Source organism: Ambystoma mexicanum, chromosome 10 (assembly GCF_040938575.1).
Source record: "Ambystoma mexicanum isolate Mex_15411 chromosome 10, UKY_AmexF1_1, whole genome shotgun sequence".
NCBI lineage: Eukaryota > Metazoa > Chordata > Amphibia > Caudata > Ambystomatidae > Ambystoma > Ambystoma mexicanum.
The window spans coordinates 489069680-489095794 of record NC_090932.1 but is presented as its reverse complement, the minus strand read 5'-3'; positions in this window follow the sequence as shown (position 1 = coordinate 489095794).

Genomic DNA, 26115 nt, shown 5'->3' with positions numbered 1-26115 from the left:
CGGGAAAAAATCCAGAGACCTTTGGTCACTGATTCGAGCAACGGGAGGTGATCCCAGTGGGAGAATACAAAATGTTGTGGGAGAACAATCATGGGTGAATCACTTTAAATAACTGTATAAATCCAACGCCAGTACCGTTAATACCAATCTTAGAAAACTAGGGAAATGGAACGTTACTTGGGCAATAGAGGAAATTGAATCAAGGATAAGAAAACTAAACAATTCCCGGACCTCGGGTCCAACGGCATTACGAACCTCCAATTGAAAAGGCATCTGGAGTCTTGGGCCCCCCTTATCAGCACGATCTTCAGACCCGCGCCAATATCGACCGATTGCCCTGCTTGATACATTGGGAACATTATTTGGGTCAACTGCCTTGGAAAACTTGCAAGGCTGGATAAACCAATTAGAAAATGTTGACCCACTACAAACAAGCTTCGTGAGAGGCCTGGGAACAACAATGAACATCTTACTATTAAGTGCATTGAAAGCGAAAATAATGGAAGCAAAGCCACAAATGCACCTAATATTTATTGATTTAGTCCAAGCCTTCGACAGGGTTGATCGGGAAATCCTATTGGACAAGATGGAAAAGCGAAATTGTCCAAATACAAACATGGGTCCAATAAGAGCTTTGTATAGAGAAACATTGGTAAACGTGAGACTCAATAGAGCAGGAGATCTATCACGAGAAATTCCCACTGCTCGGGGTGTCAAACAGGGCTGCCCACTGGCTCCCTCACTTTACATCCTATACACGTCGGATTTCATGGACACTCAAACTTCGATAAGATCTTTTCCTCCAACATTGGGAAATGAGAAAATCTCGAGACTGATCTATGCCGACAACATTATTTTAATTGACCAAACTCAAGTCGGCAGGCAGAGGCAGTTGAATAACCTCATTGCATATTTGAAAAAGAACAAGTTAGAATTAAACAAATCAAAAACAAAAGTCATGTCATTTGAAAAAGGAAGAAGCATAAAGAAGAACATCAAGCTGTCTGCAGAAGGAACACTACTTGAAAAGGTAACAAGTTTTAAATATCTAGGGATTATATTGAACAATATGGGTGGAACTCCCGATGCAGGAACATCTGTTCAATAAACTCAAAGCCCTGATCAATCAGTCTAAAATGATCAATCGAATGTTCGGGCGTTTCTCAATCCGTCCCATCGTGAACTATTATAAGGCAAAAGTCGTGCCAACACTGATTTATGGCATAGAAGCAATGCCGGGCCTCCCATCAAACCTATGTCCAAAACTGGAAGGATGTTTTTGTCGTAAAGTCCTAAGCCTACCAAATTCAACTCCTGCAGCGGCGATAAGGAGAGTACTAAGTTCAATGAAAGTCCTGGTGGAGAGAAACTCCTTGTTGTTATTTAGGAAAGTAACAGATCCATTAGCAAAACCCATTTTGAAAATGATCAAAAAAGAAATGGAAAAAGAAGAAAATGGGATACTGCTTGAGTGGAGGACTTGAAGTAAACAGTTGCTTGAAAAAATTGGAAGAACGGAAGAAGATCTGCTATCAAATCCTACACTGATTAGCACAAAACTCTTGGAAATGGATTGGATTGAGACCAGTGACTCAGCAGGCCAGTGTAAGCTGCTTACTGATCTCCCGTGGAACCCAAACAAATTGAACAAGGTGGCTCCATATCTACTTAAATTTCCTGACCAACGAATACGGCAAGCCTTTATGCGAATTAGACTGAATATAGTCAACACTAATGAAATCCTAGCAGTCAGAGGGAAGGCTTCATCAAACAAATGTAGATTCTGTCCTTCTCCTACTCACGTAGAGACAAGAAGGCATTTAATTCTGGAATGTGTGGGTTTGGCGCAGAAAAGACACACTTGGCTAGGCCACCTTTTCAGGGATCTTCACGTTTATAGTGAAGATGATTGGTGGGCTTGTCTAATGAGCAGGGAGCAAACCCGCTTGTGCATCGCCATGGTGGGTTTCCATGAACTTCCATGAACTTCTACAGTCTTTTTCTAGCCTCCTACACAACTTCCTACACAACTTTTTGAGCAGATTGGCGACTTCTACTCATTTTGTAAAAATTGTTTGTACAATTAAAAAAAAAATACTGTGATCCTGGACAATCCTCTTATTACACTGACAGTACTGTGCGGTCTTCTGGCAAAAGGTTTGCCTTCTCACATGCGGGTGGTATTGTTTAGCTCATTACCTGATCTTTCTTTTTATAATGATCATTTGAGTGGAACGGGATTTAGACAGAAGAAAGCGGACCATATATTGCAGGCTTTTGGCAAGCATATTTTAAGGTCTGCTCATATCACACAGAAAGAAAATGTGTTCTTTTTGTACAATTCAAAGGGTTATCTGCACGTTTATAAATAACAATTTCACAAGCCTTTGTTTTGGGCATATTTAAAGCTTTAAAACACAAGAAGGAAACCCAGACAAAATCTTTTAAGATCACACCGGGTAGAATGCTGGTACTTCCCTTTATGATTGAGACAATGAAGCTAGATTAATTCCCATTTTGCATAATATATTTCTATAACATTTTGATTTTCAAAATTGTCATGTTGGGTACTGTGCACTGTTCAATTTCCGAATTGGTTCTATAAAATTGGATTATTTAAGTTCATGGTAAAACCTGGAAAGAAATTGGTAATGTGAATAAAAATTGCACAGTTGGGCGCAAATCCCAGGGTAACCTCTTAATCAATGTGTCAACTTCGTCTCTCATATTGCCTAACGTGTCAAAATTACCCATCCACAACCATTCAAAATTGTAACCCTTCAGAGTGATTTCGTTCTCAGACTATGAGCTTCATAAAAGCCTCACTCATGGTTTAACTGGCTATAGTGTTTCCTCTATATAATAGTGAGCATTGATTTATTGCCCGCCACAGCCACTTGTCTTTGCTCTCTAATGGCAACACTATTTAAAAACCATGCCCCTTTTCTAATCTCAGTCTGTCTGGATACGGACACATTTCTGGTAGATTCTAATCTTCATCCACTATGTATGCAATGGCATATGCAACTTTTGCCTTGGCTCCAATTGGTCTGTATCCATGCTTCAGTTTATGGATCCTCTGAGGCAGCTAATCTTAGTTGTTTGTCTATTCTGGATTATGCTTTTCATACGATCTGTGTCCTTCTTTTATATTAGGGGCAGTATACCTTTCTCGTGGCTGCTAGAACACATTTTCCATTATCGCGGATTGCTAATGTTGCCCTTGGAATGCTAATTTTCATCCTGATTACAGCAATGGGATTGAAAGGGAGCTCCGATGCTTGTTTTGATCACTGTGAGGCAATGTATCAAGCTATGGGTGGAGACCACAGTGAGGGGGGAAGGGGCAATCAGATATTCGGATCCTTTAATTCCTTTGGTTTGTGTAAGGGGCCCCCAAAGTTCTCTGTGCCCCTCGCCCCAAAAGTGCTTAAAATGGTCCTGTTCCTCCTTTTCTGCCCAGTTCCTAGCCAACTCAGAAAAAGGTGGGTTGTTCCTAGCCTAAAGGCAAATAATACTGTGCTAGGGGTTCTGGAGTTTTATAAAACTCCCAAATGTATTTCCAGAGTCGATTTGATCTCCAGCTATTTAGTTAGAGCTTGCAATTGCCCAAAAATATATTGCAACTGACAGATTATTGTACAACTGTTATTGACGGCTATTTTATACTCCTACATAGTTTGATTGCTTTTTAAGTAAACACCATGCATTTGAAACCTGTAACTTACCATGTATCTTATTGTTGTACTGTACAGTATTATTATATATTTTTTTAATCTGTAAATTGCTTTTATGTTTTCTTTTTAACGAAATACAGCTTGCATTCAACTGTCTAGTTGAAATGCATTACTTAAAACAAAGGCGACGTGAAAGAAGCATGGACAAAACAAATAGTTTTGGCTCGTGTGTAGGCATGTATAGAGCATTGGTGTAATATGTGCCTTTGCTCACATCATTCACTAGCTATGGCAATCATATGCTCAAGTAACGCCCTCATGTGTCACATGTTGGCATGATATGGTATGTTACACACAATATATGCCATGCCTTCAATCAGATGCAATGAGGCAGGTGCACACACACACACACATTATTGCATACCTGCCAATTGCAATCAAAAGCCAAGGTAATCATACCATCTCCAGGTTTTTTTGTTAAAAGCCAAGACCCAGTGACATCATTTAGGGGTAACCAGGGGTCGCAACTGCGACCCCTGCTGCCCTGAACGTGACTTCTGTGGCCGCCCTGCGACCGCAGTATTAAAAATGAAAACATTTTATTTATTTTTTATAAATCGGAAGCTTCAACTTTAAAAAATAAACCACCTTCAAAGCATAGGAAGGTCCCACGGTGGACTTATTTCGAAATCTCGCTCCTCACTCCTGCTTTTCTGACGCAAAGAAGACAAATGCAAATCAGGAAAATGAAATGTTGAGCGTACTGTGAAGTTAGCGCGTGCAGCCCTGACCTCGCACTGACCTTCTTCAGTGCACCCACCCGCCCGCCTTCACATCTAATACTCATAATGCCGGGCAACTGGATGTGTGCACCCTTGTCCTCACAAGTTGCAACTTTCCTTTTTCCTTAAAGCAACATCAAAATCAGCGACGGTGAGCAGTGGGGAAGCTTTTTATAACATTGAGAGCGAGGTTTCTGTATTTAGCCCTGTAAATGTTTATATTATCGATTTCCGCCGTGGAGGATACCCCAAAGCTGAGCCATTTATAACGGAATAAACCTAGATGGGTGGCAAAGGTTGCCACCTTGAAACACTTGTGTATAGGCGCGTTACAAATGCCTTATCATATCATATCATGTAGCAGGAGCTCTTGCAGAGTTCCAACTGGTGGTAGCCTTTGTTTAGGTCCAATTTGGAGAATGCTGTCGCTCCATTTAATAGATGCACCATGTCTGTTATTCGAGGGGCTTGATGTCGTTCTCTCAGGATGGCTTCATTTGGTCTCCTCATGTCTACACATATCCGGATGTCGGGGGAGTCTCTTTTGGGCACTGGTACTATGGGGGAGACCCATGGTGTGGGGCCTTCTGCTGGCTCAATGTTGTTGCCTTGAGCAATTTGGTCAGTTCATTCTCGACTTGCTTTTGAATGTTGATGGGGATGCCCCTGTAGTGTTGTGCCACTGGTGAGACGCTGGCATTGATGTGGAGTTCGATCTGTCTGTTCTTCAGTTTTCCAAGGCCTTTGAATAATGATGGGAAAACTTGGTCAATGCTTGCTGTCAGGTCTAAATATTTATGCACCATGAGGCGGTATAGTATGTGAATGAGTCCCATCTCTTTGGCAGCCTGATAGCTTAGTATGCACCCGCTCTCGGTGGCAGCCTCTAGTACATGCATGGGGATGCTTTTCTCGTGTTCCTTGTATCGGAATTATGCCATGAAGAATCCCTTGCATGCCAGGGGTGTTTTTGAGCCATATGGATAGATGAGGGCTCTTGCTGGCTGTAGGCGAGGGGCGTTTGGTATGCTTTCGTAAACTTCCTCACTGATTACGTTCACGGTTGCCCCTGTGTCTATCAAAAATTCAGCAGCAGTTTGATTGATTTGTATTCGTAGTATTGGGCTGTGTTCCTTTGCCGTGTTGTTTCCAAGGGCGTATAGATACCCCTTTTTCCGTGGTGCTTCCTGGTATTTCTCCGGTCGGCGGGCTCTCTCTTCTGATGACGCACTTGACACGCTGTCCGATTGCGACTGTTCTATGAGGCACCATACGTATCTCCTGGGTCTTCTTCTTGTCTTGGATGGGGTGGTTTTGCTCTCCCTCCAGCATTTTTTTCTTGTCTCTTTCCGGTTGTTCGTCGTAGTGTCTGTGACGTCCTTGTTCGTGGGGTTGGTGTGCTGCCCGGTGGTGCTGCAATGGTGGGTTTTGCTCCAGTTCTGTTGTGGGTTTCCTGCTTTTTCCTGCCCCTCTCATCTTGCTGCGGAATATCAAACACACGGCCTTGTAGTGGTTGTCACCACCACATGCGGAGCATGTTTCGCCCATGGTGGGGCACGTTCCTTCATGGGGGTACTCGTGTCCACACCGGTAGCAGAAAGGATCACTGTTGGTTCTTGCTGTTCCTTCTAACTTGTTGAGACATTCGTGCTTACCGTGCGTGATTTTTATTTCCTCCAGGCCCTCTACTTGCGCTGCGAGGGCAGCATCTGATCGTGCCAGCCGCAAGATTTCTTCTAGGTTTCTCGGCTGTTGAAGTAGTCGTTTTCGAAAGTCGGCGCTTTCGCACCCCACTATGATCTGTGACCTGAGGGCCTCCTCATTGGAGTAATTGTTGAAATCACAGTGCTTCAATTTTTATCTTAATCTCATGACGAATGCGTCTATGGTTTCTCCTCTGTTCTGCTTAATGGTGTGGAATACATGCCATTCATAGTCCACATTTGTGTGGGGCGTGAAGTATTCCGTGAGCGTTGTCTTTAGTTTGGCGTAGGTGTCTATGGTGTTTTCAGGTATTTCGTCAAGGATGTCTCGCACGTTAGATCCTGCGGCATGGATTAGGAGGTTTAGTTTTTGCTCATCCTCTAGTGGTCCGGCCGCTTTTAGGCATACTTCGAAGTCCCTCAACCACCTTTTCTATCTTGATCCGAGGGTGCCGGTGTCAGTGAGGTCAAAATTTGCTGGCAGTTGGGCCAAGAGAGTGTCTACCATCTTTCTGGGCTCTGGTCTGGCTGGAGTCACTGGGATTGTCAATGACTCCCCTTCCGATCCACTCATGGACTGATCTTCTGGCGCTGTACTAGCTGTGTGGCTCGCGAGGCCTACTGTCCTGTGTGCAGCCGTTCTTGGGACGCCAGGGGGGGAGGAGTGCTGTGCCATGTGTTGACAGGCCTGTGGGGCCTAGCTTTTGTGGCGTGCTCTGGAGCCTTGTGCGCTTTGGGGATTATGATCTTACCCTTCTTATCCTTGTCGAGAAAATCGGAAGGCCGTGACCCTGCCGCTCTTCTCTGAGTTGTTTTTTGCCGTAGCCGTTGGTGGGAAGTCAGTGCTCCTTAGCCGCCCGGAAATGTGAACAGGGAGCCGCTGCTCCACCTGCAGGTGATTGGATGCGCCTACCGGCGTCGTTGCCATTGGCGGGAAAGGTTTCCCGCCCCCGCCAAGACGGATGATACGCGGGGAGCCGCTGTAGCTGCTCCACCTGCGTGTGATGTGCGCGTTGGAGCCTTATCTGAGCTTGTGCTGGGGCTCGTTTTGACGGCAGGGAGTCTTCTCGCTTCAACCCGCAGTCTCCGGGAGTCCTCGACCGGAAGATGTCCTGCGGCTCCAGTGGTCCTCATTGCTCACCACGAGCGCTTTGGACCTGAGGTGGCGGGCACGGTGGAAGACACGTGTCCGCTTCGTCGCCAATGTAGTATCTCGCAAGTGGACCTCCTCACGCTGCCAGTCAGTCACCCTCATTCACACAAGGATACACCGACACAGGAGCTGGGGTGCAACACCTCTTTACTTCATGGCCTTCAGCCTCAAACTGCCTTTCTGGCGGTAGCCCCACCCCTTCCTACACGTGGGTCGCAGCCCACTGATTAATGGCAACAAACAGAGGACTCATCCTCTGAACAAATAAACAGTGGCGACACCACATACAGTATTCCGACCATAGCAGGCGTCTGTACACCCTCCACCCCCCAATGCCCTCCTCCCCCCACCAACTTAGACTGACGCTTTCTGGAGGTCACCTTTTGTGGCAAACAAGGTGCCACAAGCTGCATGTCTGGTTTTCTGTGGATGGATTTCAAAATAAAATGCTGCATAAAAGAGTGAAATTGCATGTCTATTTGCGGGATGAGAGTGCATTACTCTACAAACCCCAGTTCCACCATGTTATATGACTGCATTTTATCAGCATTTGAGACACTGGCCTTAAAATTTGCTGGCAATGCCACTGTGTTCTGGGCCCCTTTGACATGTTTTTTTCTCTACCTTAATAATTAAATGGGCCTTTTCTAGGTGTAATGTCATGGAGCTGCTGCTTACATTTTAAAATAAACAAAAAACTGCAATTACTGTGACCTGCAACACATCCTTCTCCTCTAACTCCCATATAACAAAAAACAGCGGGTTACTTACCAAATTAGTAAACAGAAAGGTGATGGCTGGAAGGTTTGGCTCCATGTGATAACATCCCTGCAAAAATTTCGCCATACAAGAATGGTGCTTTTTGTTTGCAGTGATATTGATATGATATGTTATTTATAACGCGCTTAATACCCAGAGGTTTCTAAGCACAGACCCGGGGATTGAACCTGTGTTCCTCCGTGTCATCTTACTTCCAAGGTGAGCACGTTGCGGCTGAACTATCCTTCCTTACCACATGGAACCTGCAGGGGACAACCCTGCTACCCTCACATTTTTTTAAATGGAGTGGGTGAACCCCCCTCCACCCCTGCTCCCATTTACCCCATGTATTATCTCCCTAAATAATGTTGTCTATGCCGTTTCCAGGTGACTATGATATGATAGTTTATTTATGTAGCACCTATACACAATGGGCCTCATTTCAGGTCGGGCGGTCCGGAATTAACAGTGGCGGTAAACCCGCCGCCACTGATAATTCCGGACCGCCCGATCCTGAGTCCTGCAGGCGGGAGGTGATGTTCCCGCCAGGTCCGACCTGGCGGCTTTAACACCGCCCGCCTGCAGGCGGGCGTGGAAACACCAGCACCATCACGAGATGGTGCCGGTGTTTCCACTTCCCCATTCCCATTGAGTCGTATGGGACTCAATGGGAATGGGGATTTACCGAATTCTACCTCTGGAATTCCCGGGACACCAGGGTCGTAATGCCCTGGTATTTCCGGGAGTCACAGAGGCGGAATGGTAATACGAGTCCGGCGGTAACCGGGCAGTAAAACCTCCCAGTTACCGCCGGACTCATAATGAGGCCCAATGTGTTTCAAAGAGCTTCAAGGCAAGGGAGGTAAAAAAATGTAAAATACAATGACATTCTTAAAGGCCATGAACAGTAAGGATGTGAAATTAACTATCATGCTCGGCCTGACGACATTTCAGATAGTGCAAGAGCTAAGACATACATAAGGAAGGGAGGGGGAGAGTGGGAAGGAAATAGAAGCAAACAGGCGACTGCTGTACTAGGTTTTCACCACATTTTTGGTAGAGCCAGAGAAAAACAAAAGGTGAGGGAGAGGTGTGCAGAAAGAGAGGGAAGGAACAAAACAAGCGACTATCGTACAAGGCCTGACTACATTTCAGATAGTGCTGGATGGGGAGGGGGTGGGGGAAACAGTAAGGGGAGGGGAGGAGGAGACAGGTGAGGTTGCTATCATACTAGGTCCAGGGACAATTCTGATAGAAGAAAGTAAGGTGAGGAGGGGAGGAGATGGGAAAACGGAGAAGGAAGAGGAGGAGGGATCAGAGAGTAAGCAGTCAAAAAGAGTGGAGAAGCAAGAAGGGAGAGTGAACAATTGCAGAAGTCAGTGTTTTGCTCACCTGGTCTCTGCGGAGGCGTTGGGGCACGCTAGCAGCCCTCCTGGGGGTGAGGTCACTTGGGTCTGACTTCGCCCTCTGCGCTTATTTGGTGACTGGTGGTAATAGATGATGCTGCTCGGGACTGCTCCTGTTGAGTTTTGGTGAGCACTCCTTCCTGCTGCTTCTGGCAGGGGTGCTTGTATAATCTGTACCGAGATCCTTCACTGGTCCCTTGCATGTGGTAGTCCAGTCCTGCTGCAACTAAGCCATTATACTTCAGATAAGTGTTCCTGTTTGCCTTTTTCTTTCCTCGTCTGTTTTTGTTGTATTGTAAAGTTTGTTGTCTTGTATTACTGTCCGTTCCGCTCTTGATGTTTGCTCTTTTGCTTTCTTCCCTTGCAGGTGATGTTGCTGGCCCGAGAGAAGCTCCAGAGCTCAAAGCGGCAGCCGGAGAGAACGAGTAATGAAGCAGCAGCAGTACAGTAGCTGGTAAGTGGTTAACTAGGGGGCGTGCAGGGTTCAAATGCGGTACAGCCCTAGGACGGATGTTCTAACCTTGTCTTTCTTCTTCTTCACAGGGTACAAGTTTGTGGATGCAGAGTGTGGTGCTGCGGCGTCGGGACCAAGATCACTGGATGTCAGGAGATGACTCTACAGTTGAAGCACCGGTTTCCTGGAGGTGAGTATGCAGGAGAACACCTGGTTTCAAAGGTAAGTAAACTGGTCCAAGCGGCGTGAGCATCACATTGCATGCGAGTGCACAGTAACGTGAAGCACCGGCCTTAAGGATAGAGCAGCTTATATAGCTGGGCTTCTGAAGCCATGCCCACCAAGTTCAGCCTGCCTGCCACACCCTGCCACACCCGATAAGTCAGCACATGAATACCAGGCCTAGGGAGACACACACGATGAGTCAGCACATGAGGATGTTCTCTGGAATAAAGGCTTTCAGCTCCTGGAAAGTTCTTGTAAAGTAATGCACTCCTGCACTGAAATAAAATGTTCCTGCTCACATCTATATATGAGCCTGGCGCCAAAGGTGCCAGAACTGAGTCCAGCCAGGGCTCCTGTGTTTATGGGTCCCAAAAGGACATAAGTGAGTCAAGTGACCCATTGCCCCCATCACTAGATTGCGTGTGTTTTGTGTTCTGGGCCTGTGGCCATGACAGCACTCCCCCTCAAGGCCCTTCCATGGGTGGTTTCCCCCCTGGCCCTGGTTTAGTGGGGTTATTGTGGTGGAACTGCCTGATTAATCATGGAGCGTGGACATGCTCACTGGGTTCCCAGGTCTGATCTTGGGGGTCCATAACCTTTCCAGTCAATAAGGTAGTATAACTTGGACCGGACCAACTTATGTCCAGGATCCTTGTCTAGCATCCTTTTAACTTCATATTCTGGTTCTCCTTCAGCTATTTTGGGATCCGGTGGAGTATCGATCCGCGTACCTATTCTCAATGGTTTTAGGAGGGAGACATGAAACACCGGGTGGATCCGAATGTGGTCCGGCAATTCTAATTTCATGGCCGCATGGTTGATCACAGCCTTGATAGTGTAGGGTCCCAGATATCTGGGACGGAACGCCCATGGTCCTTTCAGGGGGATGTTTTTGGATGCTAACCAAACCTGGTCTCCAACTTGGTAGTTGGGCGCTTCGCTTTGGTGTCGATCCGCAAACTGCTTCTGTTTCTCTTTGGCTCTGGCAAGATGCTCTGCTTCCTTAAGAACCTGGTTTTGATGGTTTTGTGTAAGTCATTACAGCAGGCATTTCTAATGATTTGAGTGGGTCGAAATGGATGTCCATGGATGTTGACTGTACACTATGTAGAAAGAGCTTTGTCCCGTTCTGGTGTGAATGGAGTTGTTATATGCTATTCTGCTAACAAAAGCATGTCCTTCCAGGTATCCTTGGTTTGGTCAGCATACGCCTTATGTATTGCTTGAGCGTCTGGTTAGTCTGTCTGGCTGTCGGTTTGGGGGTTATGGCTTGTAGATAAACAGAGGTCGATTTTGGCAATTTTACAACACCTTTTTCAGAATGCAGAGACAAACTGAGTTCCTCGGTCTGATATCAATATTGATGGGAACCCGTGTAGCTGAACAATCTGTTCCAAAAACACGGTAGCCAGAGTAGAAGCAGTTGGGAGACCTTTCAGGGGAATAAAGTGGGCAATTTTGGAAAACAGATATACGACGACTAAGATTGTATTGTATCCATTACAGGAGGGAAGGTCTGTATTAAAATCCATTGATAGCACACGCCAAGGTGTGGAGGTGCTTCTAAAGGACGTAGCAGACCTGCGTGACTTTGTTTTTGGGCCTTGTGTTGTGCATAGGTGCTACAGGTTGCGATGAACTGGACAATGTCCTTTCGTCAAGTTGGCCACCAGTATTTTTTTTTTATTTTAGCAAGAGTTTTGGCTATTCCCGGATGCCCTTCTACTAATGAATCATGATAGTTTGAGATGATTTGATTCTGTAATTTCTTATCAGGGATGTACAACCATCCTAGGTAATATGGTAGGTTGACCACGATCGTATACCGGTCTCCCTTCCCTAGCCATTCCTGTTGCGCTGTTGGACTCATCAAGTGTTGCAGGTCATATTTTAAGTTGTCTAGAGTGGTGGCTGCGGCAATCATGCCTTGGATTTGTCCTTCCAGGATGATGGCCACAGGGTCTGGTGTAGTGAATACCTCTTCTCCCTCACTCATGTGAGACAGGGCATCCGCTTTTATATTGCGTACTCCGGGTCTACAGGTGATGACAAAGTTGTATTCCGGAAAGAAGGGATCCTGCGGAGTTGGCGTGTTGATTAAGCTTAAGCGATCTTCAGATATTGTAGATTACGATGATCCGTGACGATGGTAACTGCATTTCTAGCTCCAAGAAGATAATGTCTCCAGGCTTTGAACACTGCCTTAATTGCTAGCAGTTCTTTATCAGTGATTGCATAATTCAATTCCGGGGGAGAAAACTTGTGAGACCAGAATGCCACGGGATGCAGCTGATCTGTTTCAGGGTCCCATTGTGACAGGAATGCTCCCATTGCTATGTTGGAAGCATCAGTTTCGACCATGTATGACAGTTCTGGTCGAGGATGCCGTAGAATTGGTGCTGTGGTAAATGCTTGTTTTTAGCTCCAGGAAGGCGTTCTCTGCCTCTGCGGACCAATTAAATTGTTTATTTTTCCGTAGTAAAGAGGTGATTGGGTGGACGATCTGCAAGAACCCGGGAATGAACCATCGATAAAAGTTGGCGAACCCGAGCACACTCTGTACTCCCTTTATGGATGTCAGTGAGAGCCAGTTAAGGATAGTGTCTACCTTGCGCGTATGCATGTGTATGCCCCGTGGTGTGAGAATAAAGCCGGGGAACTCTACCTCTGTCACATGAAAGAAGCATCTCTCCAATTTGGCATATAGCCGGCGTTGCCGCAGTTTCTCCAAAACTGCCTGGACATGGTTGATGTGGTCCTCCTTGGTGGTCGAATAGATAAGAATGTCATCAATATAGACAAGAGGGTAGACATGCAAAGTTTGTGGAGCACGTCATTCATGAAAAATTGGAGCGCTGCTGGGGCATTACATAGTCCAAAGGGCATAACCTGATATTCTTAAAGGCCATATTTCATGTGAAAGGCCGTCTTCCACTCGTCTCCTTTTTTGACTCTTACTAGATGGTAGGGCCCTGGTAAGTCTAATTTTGTATATATCTGAGTGTTTTTTACTTGATCCAATAGCAGTGCTCTGTAGTCAATGCAGGTTCTCAGGTTGGGTTTAATTTGTGTGAATTTATTGGACTTACACCATATTGGTATGCTTTATGTTTATTAAATGAGATTTTTGTTGAACTTTTATTGAATTGTGTCTAAAAGACTCTATGTAAGGGTGGGAATTGGGGACTTTGGCGTTGTCTTGAGTCCCCAAAAAACACGCTACTACAACAACTTTGGGTTCGGAGGAACCCGTTTGGAGTGCATTTTGGGGGTTACTGTACGGTGACGTACAGTTTTGTTTGCTCGAATAGATAACAATGTCGTCAATATAGACAAGAGGTCAGACATCCAACAGTTCATGGAGCACGTCATTCATGAAAAATTGGAACACAGCTGGGGCATTACATAGTCCAAAGGGCATAACCGGATATTCATAAAGGCCATATTTCATGCAAAAGGCCATCTTCCACTAGTCTCCTTTTTTGACTCTTTCTAGATGGTAGGCCCCTGGTAAGTCTAATTTTGTATATTTCTGAGCATTTTTTACTTGATCCAAGAGCATGGGGATAAGCGGTAACGGGTACCGTCTTTTTACCGTGTTCTGGTTAAGTGCTCTGTAGTCAATGCAAGTTCTCAGGTCTCCCTCCTTTTTAGGCACAAAAAAGAGGGGCTCGGATGCATGGGACTTGGACGGATGAATGAAGCCATTTGCCAGATACTGATCGAGGTAAGTTTTTAGATGTTGGGTGCTATAACAGGTGTCGGTACAGTCTTGGGGAAAGGTCAGAACTTGTTTACGCCATTCAATCCTGGGATTGTGGGTCACCAGCCAGGGCATTCCCAATATTATCTGGAACTGAGGAGCAGCGATGAGATCGAAGGTGATGTCCTCTTGGTGACCGTCCTGACACAGAAGTGTGACCTTCTCTGTGTAATGCCTCACTGGGTCGGATGATACCTGAGATCCATCAACTACTGTGACGTTTTCCAAAACCTGCTTCTGTCAGAGAGGAAGTCCTATCCGGGTAGCCAGATCTTGGTCAATGTAATTTCCCAAAGCCCCACTGTCAATGTATGCCTCCAAAGCATGTATTTTCGACGGTTGCTTGGGGTTTAAAAGGAGCACAGGGATGACTAGATCTGAGGTCTGTATAGGTTCCTTTTCACCGCTCGACAAGTGGACCCCTACACTTTCCGGGGGTTGGAGTTTCCAGAGTCCTGTTCTTCTTCTTCACCCTTGTCAGTTGCTCCAGCTGCTTTCCTGGGTGGTTTCATCAGGCATTCTCGGAGATAGTGACATTCCTTACCACAGTACAAACAAAGCTGCTGCTGTCTCCTTTTCTCCCTTTCTGCCTCGGTGAATGGGCTCCACAAGCTTCCGATTTGCATTGGCTTGGGCTGATCATGAGATTTGGTTTGATTCTCACTGGGTCACACATAGACCGACCGTCCCTCGGACTTGGCCGGATCCATCTTCCGATCCTGCAATCTGTGATCGAGCTGCACTGTCAGGTCGATATATTCAGCACATCTTTCCGGATGATTTACTACTTGGGCTAATACGTCTTTAAGTTCCCCCCGCAAGGCTGGGTAAAAGAGCATAGTTCTTTTATCCTCTGGCCAGTTAGTTTCTGCTATCAGATGATTAAAGGAAGCAATATATGTTAGTAGGTCTTATTGCTTTCTTTTAGCATTCCAAATGGTTCGTGTTGAATTCATGCTGTATTTTATACGGTGGAGATTGGCACTCATGCATATAGGTTTATCAATTGGTTGAGACACTTAAAGTGACAGTGCTCTGTCATTTCATCATCATTTTTGGACATTACCAAGTGTTCACAGACACTTAACGCTTGCGTAAGCATTCTATGTACATCATAAATAGTCTTTTTTTCTTTCTCTAGCTTTTCGTTAGGGGTCGATAATCATCTAACATACATATTATTCTTGTTTTTGACTGTTTATACCAGATCTGGATATGGCTCAACATTGATTTGACTCTAAATTGGGTACTTACCTTTGGGGGATTTCGATGTCCATCTGATTTAGATGACCTCTCTTAATGATCAGGTATATTCTGTCCCTTTATATTATTCACTCATTTGATTTTCCTTCCAAGGTTTGTTTTGGAGCCACACCTACTGTATGTCTGGGCACAGCAAGCATTATCTTGTTTAGACTGTATAAAATATATTAGAACCCATGAGGGTAGTCATAGACGGTCCTTGAATTGTTTTCTTTAATATTCATATTTACAACATGTCTAGTGATTTCTTTGTGTTTTTGGAATAAATAATGTTTAAATTCTCAAATTGATGGATTTCCATATATATTGTTACAGATCATTTTGCTCCTGAAGAAGGGGTTGTTCCCCGAAACGCGTAGAGCTTTTGACTCTTCGGTTCACCACAAGATTATTGTATTTATACATTCCTCTGTTTCATGATGGCCTTTTTGAAATTCTTGTGTTTATTTATATTCAAATGTTAACCAGAATTTTCTGGATTCAATTAGTTCTGTTAAATTGTTTTTCCTTGTAAATATTGATTATTTTGTAGTAAAATTTCAAATATGTTTGACTGATTTTGTATCAGATTTAATGGTGTGCAGGGGACAGGAGTGTCTTTAGAATTAGACACTTTTCTTTTGTTCTTACCAAGGGTATTGACCAGTCCGCTGCACTACCTCCCAAATATGAGAGTATAAATGCCACTCTCGCTTGATCGTTAGGGAATTCCCCAGGTCTGCACAAGAAATGTAGGCGACATTGATTCATAAAGATGGCATACTTATTTGGATGACCTGTGAAGCGTTCTGGTGGGGCCAGGGGAACCCCCCTGGAGCAACCACCTGTACTGACGTGGCTTGTGAGGCGCGGCAGGAGGGGCATACCGCAGCAGTGGGACCTGGCCTGCCTGTGCCTGGAGCATTTGCCTTGCTAGTTCATCTGTCCGCTCCTGGTTCACAATTAGATCCCTCCTTAGGGCATTGGTTTCCTGTCTTGAGGCATGAACTTCAGCTCGTAACTCTCCCAGTAATTGGGCCAACTGGTCAGTTTCAGAAGTTTCCATAATGCCCAGGCAGAGATTCGAAGAGGCATCGCATTCTGTTACACTCACCTGGTCTCTGCAGAGTTGTTGGGGCACGGTTGCAGCCCTCCCCGGGGTGAGATCGCTTGGGTCCGACTTCACCCTCTGCGCTTATGTTTTGACTGGTGGTAATAGGTGATGCTGCTTGGAACTGCTCCTGTTGATTAGTTTTGGTGAGCACTCCGTCCTGCTGCCACTGGCAGGGGCGCTTGTATGATCTGGACGGAGTTCCTTCACTGGTCCCTTGCACGTGGTAGTCCAGTCCTGCTGCGACTAAGCCACTATACTTCAGGTTAGTGTTCCTGTTTGCCTTTGTCTTTCCTTGTCTGTTTTTGTTGTATTGTAAAGTTTGTTGTCTTGTATTGCTGTCCATTCTGCTTTTAATGTTTGCTGTTTTGCTTTCCTCCCTTGCAGGTGATGTTTCCGGCCCAGCAGAGGCTGCAGAGCTCGAGGCGGCAGCCGGAGGGAACGAGGAATGAAGCTGCAGCTTTACAGTAGCTGGTAAGTTGTTAACTAGGGGGTGTGCAGGGTTCAAATGCGGCACGGCCCTAAGACGAATGCTCTAACCTTGTCTTTCTTCTTCTTCACAGGGTCCGAGTTCGTGGATGCAGAGCGCAGTGCTGCAGCGTCAGGATCAAGATCACTGGATGTCAGGAGATGAGCCTTCAGATGAAGCGATGAAGCACCAGTTTCCTGAAGGTGAGTATGCAGGAGAACGCCTGGTTTCAAAGGTAAGTAAACTGGTCCAAGCAGCAGTGAGCGTCACGTTGCACATGAGTGCACAGCAACGCGAAGCACCGACCTTAAGGATGGAGCAGCATATGTAGCTGAGCTTCTGGAGCCACACCCACCAGGTTCAGCTTACCTGCCACACCCTGCCACACCCGATGAGTCAGCACATGAAGACTGGGCCTAGGAAGCCACACACAATGAGTCAGCAGATGAGGATGTTCTCTAGAATAAAGGCTTTCAGCTGCTGGAAAGTTCTTGTAAAATGAATACACTCCTGCACTGAAATAAAGTAAAAGCACTCCTGCACTGAAATAAAGTGTTCCTGCTCACATCTCTATATGAGCCTGGTGCTGAAGACTACAGGACTGAGCCCTGCCACGGCCCCTGTGTTTATGGGTCCCAAAGGGACATAAGTGAGTCAAGTGACCCTTTGCCCCCATCACTAGATGGTTTGGTTTTTGAGTTCTGGGGCCTGTGGCCATGACAGCCAGTAGTAACACATAATGTTGCAAGCCAGGATACAAGATGAAGCTGGGAACAGCAAGATTCAGGGCCACCATGAGTACAAGATGCAAAGGAAGTCCAGCATGAGAGTTGATAAAGGGTGATGCACCTTCAATCAATGAAGTCCATAAAAGTCAAATCCAGCATTGGCCACAAGACGGTGATGGTGAAGCCAGAATGTACCAGGACAGACTCCTGCAGAAGTAGGCTTGGGGGGGATCAGGGTAGAAGAATCAAGCAAAACAGGCAACAGCTGTGTGCGAGAAGGGGGGGCACAGGGGAACACCACAGGGGGACCAGATGGGGTGGAGATGGCCTGTGGGGACATAGGGTAGAACACATGTTGGTGCATGCTTATCTGTAGTCTGAGCAGGGGGTCGGGCCCTGGGTCCTCCTGGTCCGAACAGGTCCAAATAGGGATTGCCCTTTTCTTTGTCTGCCCTTTGCTTCAGATGCCCGGGCAAGAGACACCCTTGATCTAAGAGTTAAGAGCAAAAAGGAAGAGGCAGGGCTAAGAAGGTGAGTGGTGCTTAGGCCAGGTGACCTAGATCCACTTACACCTGCTCTGCAGCTGCAAAGGAAAGAGGCTGCTGGGCTCCTTAAGTGGGGAAAAGAGCAGCAAGCAGGAAGGCACCAGGTGAGCAGGGTTTACTAAGTGTTGAAAAAGAGCGGCAACCACAAGGCACCAGGTGGGTGGGGCTTAGCCCAGGTGACCTAGATCCACTTGCACCTGCTCCCCAGCTGCAAAGGAAAAGAGGATGGAGGGCTCCTTAAGTAGGGAAAAGAGCAGCAAGCAGGATAGAATCAGGTGGGCGGAGGTTGCTAAGTGGTGAAAAAGAGTGGCAAACAGGAAGGCACCAGGTGAGATGGGCTTAGGCCAGGTGACCTAGATTCACTTGCACCAGCTCCCCAGCTGCAAAGTAAAAGAGGGTGGAGGCCTCCTTAGGTAGGGAAAAGAGCGACAATTATTGCATGGCGACATTATTTATGGGGATAATATTACCTGATAGCGAAGGTCTCAAATCATTCATAACCACTGGCACAGCTCTGGGTTTGGGGTGTGCGCTTGAGGCTCAATGTCATTGAGGTTGGTACTGGAGATCTTAAGATTTTGTACTAGTAACTTACAGATGTTGAGAGAGAGTGTTTGAGATGTAATGTGTTGTAAGAGAGTAGACATGCATTAAAGGCAGGTATAAGATGTTTGAGGAGGATAATTGAGACTCTGACTGTTGGGGTGCTTAAGGAGAATGCTGGAGACTTAAGTTGCTGGAGGGTGGCACTGTGTAAACATGAAGGTGTTGAGCAAGGCATTTGAGGTGTAAGGTGTTGGAGGGCAGGAATGTGTGCCAGACATTTGAAGCTGTTGATGGAGCGTCCTTAGTGACGCAAAGTGGATGGTGGGGTCCCCGTGGTGAAAATGGTTGGGGATATTAAGGCTCTGGGTGACTGGTGGGAGTGGGTTGCTGTGCAATGGTTCAAAGTGCACTATTGACAAGAACATCCCTGCGCATATTGTTCAAGTACAAAAGTATGAAGTGGTATAGCCTCCGATTGTCAGTTGTCGTTTCCAGTCTGCGGTTGGACACTTGGCAGGGACTGGATGTCTGCACTTTGAGGTTTAGGTCTCTTTCGAGATGCTCTGTCTGTTTACAGTTTAGCCCCAGTGATGTACAATAGTCCAGGTTATTGTGTTGGATGTCTGCTTGCTTTCAATGTCATTTGGTACTGTGGGCCTATACACACGGATATTAACGCTACACATGGTGATCCATTCTTGTATGAAATGTATATCACATTATAGTGATCATATTATAGTGAACCATATTTTTCTTAGTGTACTGAGGAGCAATGCTATGTGATGCCACTTCCTGTTTTGTTAAGGGGTGAGAGGTTGTGTGCCATCACTTCCTGTGATGTCACTTGGGGGCGGGGTCAAATGCCATCACTTCATATGATGTCATCAGAGGTCAAGGGTTGGGTGATGTCACGTCCACTAACCCTGGCATTTTGGCAAAATGACGTCCCTGCAAAGACCCATACCATTATCAAGGCTATGCCCAGTTAGCAGAGCATTTTCACATTCCACTATGGCACTTAGGACAGTAAAGCCAGATACTGTTATGCTGATTTAGTACAGAATTGCTGAATCCCAATGTGCCCACTGAGTATAGTAAGGGACAATGCTATCAGGCACAATATGCAAAGCATAACTGGATTCTATTAAGACCAGTTATCAGAGTACATTCATATTCCAATATGCCCAGTTCGCACAGTAACCCAAATAACATATCGCTGAGTTAGCACAGCAACTCCAGGTTTTATTATGCTCAGTTAGCAAAGTACATATCCTTTCAATTAGGCCAAGTTAGCACAGCATGTACTCGTTCCGGACAGAAAGGAAACATACAACATCCTGCCTCCAATGACTAAATACAATATTTGTATATCAATAAATCACTGCCCACTCTATTGTGCTCTAGCACCTTGAAGTGCCTTGTGTGCTAGATGGAATTACCAATAACGATCTTGGACCATAGAGACTCCAAGATTATAGCTAAGTACTACTTTTTTTTCAGCATAAATTAAAGTATGGCAATCTGGTAAACAGCAAGCAGTAGTCCACACGCTCACACCCACATTTGATAATACAAAGGTTTTATACCTCAATGTACTTCAGCTATGATGTCATCTTACGTGGTAAACTGTAAAACTTTTTATCTCTAGTAAATGTGTCTTATCTCACTTTTAAACTCATCTTGTAGTTTGATGTGCACTCTTCTTTTTGACTTGCCGCAGGAATCCTTAATACACCTATTTGGAATTATTTAGTGTGTACTCTTCTACCCCTCTTGTAACCAGGAAAATAGGGTATCTATTTCTCTTCTTTCTAATCCCCAAACATCCTGTTGCTTTTATACATGTATTTACAATGCAGTTCCTCCCCCTGTTTTTGCCACTTTCAATGTTCTACTTACATCCGTGGCCCAGCTCGAGTCCCTCGGCATGGACTCTTCCCCAGTCGACAAGTTTTCCTTCAATCCACGGGGCACCTGAGGGGACAGGACATGAATTTCATCAAAGGGGATCCTGCCAACCGATTCTTCTCACATGTGTGTTTGCACACCGATCTCCACAGGAAACTCTACTGTCTTCTGGTTAATGGCGAAAGCAATCAAGAGTCTGAGAGTCTAGATCTGGTCCTAGGTCGATTAGACCAGAACCATCTACTGCTACCAAAATGTGCTCTAGCACCTTGAAGCGTCTTGTGTGCTAGATGGAATTACCAATAACGATCTCAGACCCAAATAACTAGACAGAATCAAAGAATATGGCAAAATACTACTTTAATATCAGCAGAAAATAAAATAGGGCAATCAGCGAACAACAAGCTGTAGTGCACACGCTCACACGCAAATATGATAATACAAAGGTATTATACCTCAATGTATGTCAGCTATGATGTCATCCTATCTGGGGGAAGGGTTGATTAAGGGAACATATATGCTTATATTATGTATAAGTGTTAGTTACACCATTGGATGCCTCTTAAATGTCAGGCACACCTCAAACCACCTCTAAATAGGTATAATACTGATTATAGCTAACTAATGGCTTCAGATTGCTCTTTGCAACATTGTATAGCATGTTGGATTCATAGACCTTCTGACTGGTTGGCATGCTTTCCCAACCTCGGACTTTAGGCTCATTAGCAGTACATAAGCAAAATGGACCCTAGGTACCAAGAGTGACATCAGACTACTCCCCACTTTCTCAATTAGTCCATCATCTCTCATCGGTCCGGCCCTAATCCAAGGCTTCTCCTTTGTAGTTGACCTTGCAGTTTGTTCTTTATTCTGGGACTTTTAAGTCACTGTAGGCACACCATTATTTTCATCTGGAGCTTTATGAATAGCCCTTTCTTTCTATAAGGAAGCTGCTGAGATATGGGACTGGGTTGTTAGTCATGATGCTGTAGCTAAATAGAAATCTTTACATACTTTTTCTAAAATATGTTTTGGATATAACAAGGTGCAAAAGTATCTAAAACGACTACCCTCTCCTACTACTCACAGAATCTTTATGGAAATTAGAATAAACCGTCTGAATGTCCTAGAACTGAGGGAAGCCTGGACTGGAATAACTAAAGAGTTCAGAACCTGCAGAATATGTTTTGATGTAACATGGTGGAATCAGCCAGATATGTACTGACTGGTTGTTCAAAAATGAGCCCAATACATAAAAAAATATTTTGCTAAATTTGAGTTCCAAGAAGATTATATTAATTCTGAAGCATTTTGGCTATGCTTTCTTTAAGGATATAATAATGGGCTGATAATTGAGATTACTCAGATCTGGAAATATACCAATGTACACCTTCGTACATTTGAGGATGATGTAAAACTGCTGTTGAACCTTGAACTGATCTCTTAAAAAGTTAAGTAGGACAATGTGATGGTCTCTCTTCCTTTTCCCTCTTTGTACTGTTTTATTTTATTGTATTGGAATTTGTGCCGGTGTTTAATTTTCTACCAAAGTAAATTTTTCTTTTTTTCTCTTCTTATATATTATCATGTATACTTTTTTTATGATGTATTTTATGATGTATTTCTGTTCTTGTTTTTTTTTCCTTTTCTTATATATGTATTTTATGAAGTTGTGTTAAAGTTTATAACTAAATACACAATAAAAAGAAAAGAAAAATAGCCCTTTCTTTCAATTTCTGAATCCCGTGTGAGTAGATCACAAATGTGTCCATTTCAACCTTTTATTTAGTGCTATTTGATTCAATTGTGCTGGGTGTCCTTCCTTCTCTTGGCTTCCAGAGACTTGCTCATTCCACCTTGCATAGGCTTTTCGCATTTTTAATTGTCCAATACTTGGCTCTTACAGATGTTTTTGCCCTTTACTTAATCTAAAAGAAATATGTCTTTCATACATGGCTTATCCTTTTGACTCCCCTTGTGCCTTGCAATTATTCCTTGAAGCAGTATCCTTGATCCCAGGCCAATAGCCTCCTCTATATTCCGCATACAAAGCTGTTTTTTGAGCGTCTCCTGACTCTGCAGCCCTGGTCTGTCTCTGAGGTAGCTTGATTGGTTTTAACACAAGTCCGGTTTCCATCTTTCCATCATGGCCGCCCTATCCACGTTATGTTTTCTTCTACAGCAAACTTCTATTTGTCTCATCGACCTTGCGGTTTTGTGTGTATACACATATTAGAAAGCAGGTTACTTTATCTTCTCTGCATATATGATTTCTTCGTATTTGATTACATGTTTCTCTTGTTACTTCAGTTTCATCTTTATTCTTAAGTATTTTCATATCGCTTCAGTACGTCTTGGTATCTTTCCTTCATGATGTCACTCTGCTCTCGTCAAATGTTATGTATAGCTCTATGATGTCCAAAGGTGTATGCTGTCATCCTTCCACCCTTTCAGTGCTAGGGTACATTTGATACGGTTGTCTGAGATCATATCATCTCTCATTCACTCAATGTGGTATTGCGATGATACCCGGTGTCCCACATAGGTCTCTTCTCCTGCTGTTCCAGTATGACAGAGGTGAGGGGTGAAAGCTAGGGATGACATGTCCACCTGCTCCTCTAAATTATATAATGAGCTCCAGCATACACTGATAATGTCCACAATACCACAGCATATAGGTACTGTCAAAGTTTACATAGGGGAGATTATTTTATTTAAAGACATGTCATTTTGTGGCGAGAAGCCCTTATGGTTGCACTGCACCTTTTTCACTCCGCCGTGCAAATGACAAACATGTGTGGGGCGGAGCCATTTGTATTGCAGTGCAAATGTAATGGCTCCCCACCACCAAATTACACTTTTTAAAAAATAAAATCAAATTAGCTCCCCAATGTACACTGTGTTTATATATCCAAAGTAACACACACATTTCTATTTTTTAGAAAGCTCATTAAACACACATTGCTTTTTACAATTGTTTCAATTGTTGAGGGGTGCGCATGCTGGGGCAGCTCACATCCCAAAAAACCGATAACAAGAAAACAACAGAGTTGGGACCTTTTTACATGTAAACCTCAGTGTACGGTTATTTATACAGTACCTAATATCTTATATCCCAGGGCTTTTGGGGGCATTCTAGATGTTGTGCACAAGAAACACTGTATAGCATGCACCTCCCGGCCCCCACAGGCAAACCATGTCACTAGGGGGCCACACCCAGAGCGATGGGAGCCGGGTATGGATGGAGCAGGATGCTGGGAGTCACTGCAAATCATCATTCCAAAACATAGCACAGAAAGATACATGGAAAAGTGACTTGGGAGCAGATGGTAGGAGTCTGGCGATACAGAGGGTTGGGTGTGGAGGCAGGGATCCAAAAATTACATTGGCATGACTGTTGAAAAGGGGGGGGCAGGATCATAACAGAGGATTCAGGGTGGCAAATGCCGCCAAGAATGAAAGACGTCAAGAGAGTGTGCATAATAGGAGGGAAACACCCACATGAATGAGAAAACTATTTAAACATAGACAGAAAGCCATAGAACCAATTACGACAATAGTGGCCTCCATGTTGCTGCAGCTATGCATTATTCACCCTTTGCTCCACACCACCCATGCTCAGTGGAGGACTGTCATCCTACCGCCTGAGGGGCAAGTACAATTTGGTTGCATAAAATGCAGTGGCCTAAGCCCACAATGCAGCAGCCTCACCTGCCAGAGGAAGTATAATATAAGGAAATACCAACCTCTACCCCACCCACACATTCTGAAGTACGTATATATATATTCAGTGAAAAAAACTTTGTTAAAGGGACGTTATGGTTAAGTTGCGCTACTAAAAACCTATGAAATTCAGTGAAAAAACTTTGTTAAAGGGAAGTTATGGTTCCAAGTAAAACCGAAAAACCCTTGAAATTCGCCAGTTATGGTAAGCTAAGCAACCATAACTCGCGCCGCCATCGTGCACTGCTAAGACTAACACCCAGGACATCAAAGATGACATCACAAATGTCATTGATGACATCACATGTGTATGTACTTCTCATGAAATATGTGTAGAAGGGATTCTTATTATGTTGCGAAAAGTGTCAAGAATCATTGCAAGAAATATACCCTAATAAGTGCATTGAACGATGCATTGATATAAATAGCATCCTATTATGGGGTTCTATCTAGTATACTAAGCTGCTCATACAGAAACATAACATTGTGTGCAGCGTACAAGATGAAGGTATGGTATTCTTAATGTTAATATGTTGAATAATGAAATGATAATTGTTTTCTTAATAGATTTTTGTGTACTGTGAAATATGTAATAAGTAGCTAATAAAACCCATGTATTACATAATTGCATTACTATAGACAAAACACAAAGACACAAGAACACATACCAATATGGGAAAGTGAAGTTAGCAAAAATGCACAAGTAGTAGCAGAAACAATTCATAACTTAACTGATTAGTTTCATGCAAATAAATGATTGCTCTGTTTCAAAGCTGCTATTTACCCTATGTATATGTATCACTTGATGTGATTGGACCCTAAGGAAAGTAGTGTGAGTACAATGTATACAAATATGACCATATACAGGGAAAGTACAGCCATAAAAAAGAACAATAGAACTATCAGAAAGTGCTCACAAGTCTAGTGATTATCTGTATGCACAAAAAGGATTGCTGTCTTTCAAGCTTGTGTTTTCCCATATGTATATGTTTCATATGATGTGACTGTAATTACTGTAAGAACCTACTAGAAGGATATGTCTACAAATAAAATAAAATTCTTAGTTTCTGACTGTTACTGAAGAAAACCATGTGGCCTAGATATGTCAGCAAAAGAAAAAATAGTTAGCCAGACATGTGATGTCATCAGTGATGTCATCAATGACATTTGTGATGTCATCTTTGATGTCCTGGGTGTTAGTCTTAGCAGTGCACGGTGGCGGCGCGAGTTATGGTTGCTTAGCTTACCATAACTGGCGAATTTCAAGGGTTTTTCGGTTTTACTTGGAACCATAACGTCCCTTTAACAAAGTTTTTTCACTGAATTTCATAGGTTTTTAGTAGCGCAACTTAACCATAACGTCCCTTTAACAAAGTTTTTTCACTGAATTTCATAGTTTTTTAGTAGCACAACTTAACAATAATGACTTTGACTTTATATACATGTCATATGGAACTGACTAGATCTCTTCTTATGAACTTGATGTCCGCGAACTTATTTAATGTTCGCGGACATGTTCGGAGAACAGTACCACCACCTAGAAACTCTGGGGAGGTATGTGTAATAGTTATACCATAACATAGGAACATTTAACAAATTCACAAAGCAGCACACATACAAAGTATATGTAGTAATACTTAAAAAATGTTACCCATATATGTAACACACTAACCATTCATGTAAATACAATGGGCCTCATTACGACCCTGGCGGTAAGGGGTTAGCGCCAGCGTTAGCTGCGCCGACCCCTTACCGCCAATTACGAGTTCCCTTTCCGCCATGGCGGTTTTTACACCTGCTTTTAGCGGGTGTAAAAAACCATGGCGGTAAGGGAACTTGGTGTTAATTACGCCACCGTAATTTACGGTGGCGTAATTAACGCCTTCCCCACTCCCATTATGCCCTATGGGGCAAAAATGGG